This window comes from Barbus barbus (genome assembly GCF_936440315.1).
Source record: "Barbus barbus genome assembly, chromosome: 36".
In the NCBI taxonomy this organism is placed as follows: domain Eukaryota; kingdom Metazoa; phylum Chordata; class Actinopteri; order Cypriniformes; family Cyprinidae; genus Barbus; species Barbus barbus.
The window spans coordinates 20,015,275-20,021,393 of NC_136714.1; positions in this window are offsets into that span (position 1 = coordinate 20,015,275).

The window sequence follows — 6,119 nt, forward strand, 5'->3', positions numbered from 1 at the left end:
AAGTTTTAGCATATAGATTTTGTTTCTAAAATACTTTCCCTCACAGGTGGTTGGTAATATTATCAGTGTTTGTGTGTTTCTTTAAATGCAGTCATTTTTGTGACCGAAAAGGAGATTTTTATGAAAATTAACAAACTTTTTTCATTTTTATATGAGGTCTTTGAATTTATTTACCATGCCTCCATCACTTATGTTTGCTCCTTTTTTATTTTGACTCAGACTTTCAATCTTATTGAACTCAATCCATCATACAATTTATTTACATTTTAAAAATAATTTTTATTTGAAATATATTTAATTTCTATCAATTATGCATTTATTTAATTCAAAATCTAAGAACAATAATTGGGTGAAATTGAGTTTATACTAGCACTGTCAAATGATTAATCGTGATTGATCGCATGATTCACATCCAAAATAAAAGTTTTTGTTTACAGAATATATGTGTACTGTGTATATTATGTGTATATAAATACACAAATTTTTTTAAATCTGTATTTAGGTAGATATGTCTGTCTGAGTTGTGGTTACTTCTGTAACAATATAATTTTCTGTGAAGGATTAATAAAATATTTAATGATTATACAGTGTATATTTTGAAAATATTTGCATGTATATACATGTATATTCTTATTTTATATTATATATAAATATGTTTAATATATAAACAATATATTTTCTTAAATATATTGTTTATATACATAATAAATAAACACGGTATATACACACATTATGTAAACAAATACTTTAATTTTGGATGCGATTAATTGTTTGATAGCACTAGTTTATACACAAATTATGACTCCCATAGTGTGGTAAAACATTGATCAACAATTTTGCACTGAATAAAGTTTTTCAGAAGTTAGTATTCTTGTTCACCAAGCAGACAACATCACCAGTGAAGAGGTTGGGTTGAAATAAAGAAAACTCTAATAAAACTAAAAATTACTGTAATTATGCATAATTCCCAGTAAAAGTATAATTGTGTGTGTGTGTGTGTGTGTGTGTGTGTGTGTGCGTGTGTGTAAAAAAGTGTAAATATTGTAAGAAGTGTAAATATTTATTTGTAGGAAATTAGCCTTGGTAAGACAATGGAACTGGTAATTGTATTCAGAAATATTTAAGATAAGTCATTTCCACCACATTATCAGATGCAATACATCATATGAGATGTGATGGAAATGACATTTGGAGGAAGTCAAAAGGGCCAAAAATGCTGATAGTTGAAGAAACACTCTCATATTAGAGTAGTGTGCACAGCCTGTCTAGTTCTAATACGTTCTATCAGAGGTTTCAGTGTGGAAATAGAAGACGGCTGTTCCGCAGGCCCTCCTGCCAAGACATTACCAGAGTCCTGCTGTCTTGGCTTTTTTACAGACTGCAATTCCCCTCTGCTCCCCCGCTTCTATCACATGGAGCAAATTTGTAACATAATGACATTGTAACATGATGACATCATCATTTCAGTTCCATTTTATGTGAAGCATCTGTCTGCGCCACCCTCTGCCAAGTTAACACATTTTGTAGGGCTTCACTTTAGTAACTACAGATGTCATGTCGAGATGTGAAACGCAAACCCCCATCATGGATTATCAAGAGGATTTGAAACAGAATTTATTCATAATCGTGCTTACTGAATGGGTTTACCAGGGGCATAAGAGTTGTTTGTGTTTTTTTTTTTCTTGAGTTAAGACTAGCTCTTGCATGATTAATGAAGTGCCACCATTTTCTTGTTCGGTAGCCACCGATGGCAGACGCTGTACCAGACGTCTGAAAGTGCTGTTGTTACGCATACACGTGTACCACTTCTAAGAGTACGTTGTAAAACACGTCTACATTTTGAAGAAGGACGTTTGCCTTCAGGGCAAAGCAAGTCTGCACTGGTTTCACCACAAGCATGCGCACACAGCTGACCCGATCGACCTCCGCAATATTTCTCTCATTAAATCAAAAAGCAGATTGTTTGTATGTTGACATATTTTTTATATATCACAGAGAACTGTACGACTAAAAACATGTGGCTTTTAACAGTTGGTGCAGAATAAAACCTCTGTCATTTTTCAAAATCATGACTGGTCCTGATCAGTCTGAATCATGATCTGATTGAAAGTCAGCAGAGAGTCAGATTTCCAGTTTGTTATTCAAGCACTGACAATAACGTCCCTAAGGCTGATAGCTGGTCTTCATAAAACTGTAATGTTCGAATTGTTTTCCGAGCGATGACAAACTGACGATGAAAGATGGGACACTAATTTCATGTTTCTTTGAAAGACTATTAAGATGTAAATCAGATTTCATATTTATCTGTCAAACATAATTTGCCCTTACAGAAGTGCTTGAACTGTGGTGGAAGGGTTTGTTTTCCCCTGTACAGAGCCATACATACATCCACAGTGTTGTAGATTGAATAATAGATCACAGGTGTATTCAAAACGTTCTCTCTGGACTAATTTCATTTAAAGTGAACACCACTGTGCCCAACTCACTCCGAAGTGCACTTGAAGTGATAACATAAAAAAAACTAACAAATATAATACAATATATGGAAAGGAAAAGGAAAGGAAAGGACATGACGTGGCCAAATATGGTGACCCATACTCGGAATTTGTGCTCTGCATTTAACCCATCCAAGTGCACACACACAGCAGTGAGTAGTGAGCACACACACGGTGAACACACACCCGGAGCAGTGGGCAGCCATTTATGCTGCGGCGCCCGGGGAGCAGTTGGGGGTTCAGGTACCTTGCTCAAGGGTATAATATATAACAATGTATAATGAAATATAATAATCAAGCAAATTATAGGTTAGCATCTTCTCATCATTAATTCACAGTTTACCTGTTAACGCCACTTAAAACTTTACCTTCACATGTAAGGTGCATTCCTGAGGCAGTGTTGCCTCAGTAAAAAAATATTTTCAGGGGAAGTTGCTACAGGAAGGTTGATTTTTTTGCTAAAAGTTGCTAAATATCGTTGTGATATCATTGCGCAATGCCGTCATTACATAACCACAGCACAAAATTGTCATGGCATCAAATCTCAGCAAAAAAATATATTTTACATATGTTTATTTAGATTTGTTTGTAAAATAATAAACGCATAATATAATATTAAAATATAAATAACTCTTTTTAAATACAACATTAAAATATTGAACAATTACACATTTTTAAACAATTTAAGGTTTTTTAAACTAGTAAAACTACACATTCTGAACCATTATTGTTTTAAGCAGTGTATTGGTAGTTAGTTAGTATGCTACACTCTAAGAAAAATCTGTAAAAATAGGGCATAATACAGGTACATCTTAAAAAATTTGAATATCGTGAAAACGTTGATTTTGTCTTGTAACATTTCAAAAAGTGAAACTTTCATATATTTTAGATTCATTACATGTAAAGTAAAACATTTCAAAAGTTTTTTTTATTTTTTATTTTTATTTTGATGATTAGAGCTTACAGCTCATGAAAGTCAAAAACAGTATCTCAAAATATTAGAATATTTATATTTGAGTTTCAGCTAATGACCATCCCTACAGTATAAATTCCAGGTATCTCTTGTTCTTTGAAACCACAATAATGGAGAAGACTGCTGACTTGGCAATGATCCAGAAGACGAACATTGACGCCCTCCACAAAGAGGGTAAGTCACAGAGGGTCATTACTGAAAGGTGTGGCTGTTTACAGAGTGCTGTATCAAAGCATATTAAATGCAAAGTTGACTGGAAGGAAGAATTTGGGTAGGAAAAGGCACACAAGCAACAGGGATGACCGCAAGCTTGAGAATACTGTCAAGCAAAGCTGATTCAAACACTTGTGAGAGCTTCACAAGGAGTGGACTGAAATTGAAGACATCAAGAGTCACCACGCTCAGACATCTTCAGGAAAAGGGCTATCAAGCCACTTCTGAACCAGAGACAACGTCAGAAGCGTCTTATCTGGGCTGTGGGGGAAAAGAACTGGACTGTTGCTGAGTGGTCCAAAGTCCTCTTTTCAGATGAAAGTAAATTTTGCATTTAATTTGGAAATCAAGGTCCCAGAGTCTGGAGGAAGAGTGGAGAGGCACAGAATCCATGTTGCTTGAAGTCCAGTGTGAAGTTTCCACAGTCAGTGATGATTTGGGCTGCCATGTCATCTGCTGGTGTTGGTCCACTGTGTTTTCTGAAGTCCACAGTCAACACAGCCATCTACCAGGAAATTTTAGAGCACTTCATGCTTCCTTCTGCTGACAAGCTTTATGGAGATGCTGATTTCATTTTCCAGCAGGACTTGGCACCAGCAGGACTTGGCACACTGCCAAAGGTACAAAAAGCTGGTTCAATGACCATGGTGTTACTGTGCTTGTTTGGCCAGCAAACTAGCCTGACCTGAACCCCATAGAGAATCTATGGGGTATTGTCAAGAGGAAGATGAGAGAAACCGACCCAACAATGCAGATGACCTGAAGGCCGCTATCAAAGCAACCTGGGCTTCCATTACACCTGAGCAGTGCCACAGGCTGATTGCCTCCATGCCACACCGCATTGATGCAGTAATTCATGCAGAAGGAGGCCCAACCAAGTATTGAGTGCATAGAAATAAACATAATTTTCAGAAGCCTGACATTTGTTTAAAATATTATTTTTTTAATTGATCTTATGTAATATTCTAATTTTCTGAGACACTGAATTTTGGGTTTTCATTATTTGTAAGCCATAATCATCAACATTTCAAGAAATAAAGGCTTGAAATATTTCACTCTATGTGTAATGAATCTATATAATATATGGGTTTCACTTTCTGAAATGAGTGACAAAAAATATTGACCTTTTTCATGATATTCTAATTTTTTACATGTACCTGTATACTATGTTAACATGAAAAAAAAAAATGGTATTGATTTTTCACAGGTTTTTACCTGCATTTTAAATTACGCATTGTATTTTGTGTTTTTGGGTTACAGGGTAACAACGGATAATGTATAACAGAAATGTTCCAAAACAAAAAATATATTTTTCTTACAGTGTACTTATTGATAAACTGATCGCAAGTACAAGCTACTAACAATGTGTAGCCTATCATAACTAAACAATTATTCAATTATTAATATTAAATTGAAAAATTGAAAATAGCAGGTGACTTAATACACGTGATGTGTACTGCTAGGCATCTTTGGTTTCCTCTTTTTGTGTAATTTAGATGAAAAATGTGTTTTTTGAGTTACTTAGGAAGGGGAAGTCGTGGCCTAATGGTTAGAGAGACGGACTCATAATCCAAAGGTTGCGAGTTTGAGTCTCGGGCTGGCACGAATTGTAAGTGGGGGGAGTGAAGGTACAGCGATCTCTCCACCCTCAATACCACGACTGAGCACCGGCACAGAACCCCCAACTGCTCCCTGGGCACCGCATCATAAATGGCTGCTCTGGGGGTGTGTGTGCACTTTGGATGGGTTAAATGCAGAGCACTAATTCAAAGTATGGGTCACCATACTTGGCCGTATGTCACGTCAGTTTCACTTATCAAAAGTTGCCAAATTAATTTAAAAAATTGCTAAATTTGGAAGAAAAAGTTGCTAGGGTAGCTAAATTTAGCAACAAAATTGCTAAGCTGGCAACACTGTCCTGAGGGAGTTCGTTTGGTTGTGTTTGGAACTTTCAAGAAGAAATGTAGTTTCACCTTCTGTTATCTTGGCTTTAAACTTTGTACATAAGAGAAAAATAACATTTCTTTCAATTAATTGAGTTTACTTAGCGCAGCGCATTTGTATTAGTTTGTTTACTGACAGAACTTTCAGTGAACTCTTATTAAGCTACTAATGCTGAGAAGCTGTCCTTTTTATTGTGGTTTCCAAGCACGAGTAATTACTTCAGCGGCCTATAATAATAAGTTAAGTCATTTCCTTTTTTATATTTTATACAATTCTGTCACATGGAATTTTGTATGTTTGGTTTTAGTGGTCAAGTGCAAGAATGAAAAACATAATTATAAGGGAAAGAAAACTTGAAAATAACATGGATTTCCAGAGTTTGATGATGGAATCACACGATGCACTAGTATGCTCCATTTACATCTATTCTATAGCTAACAAATATGTCAAGGGGATTGGAACTCTACTGTATTTCCAATACGTTTTATAGAACC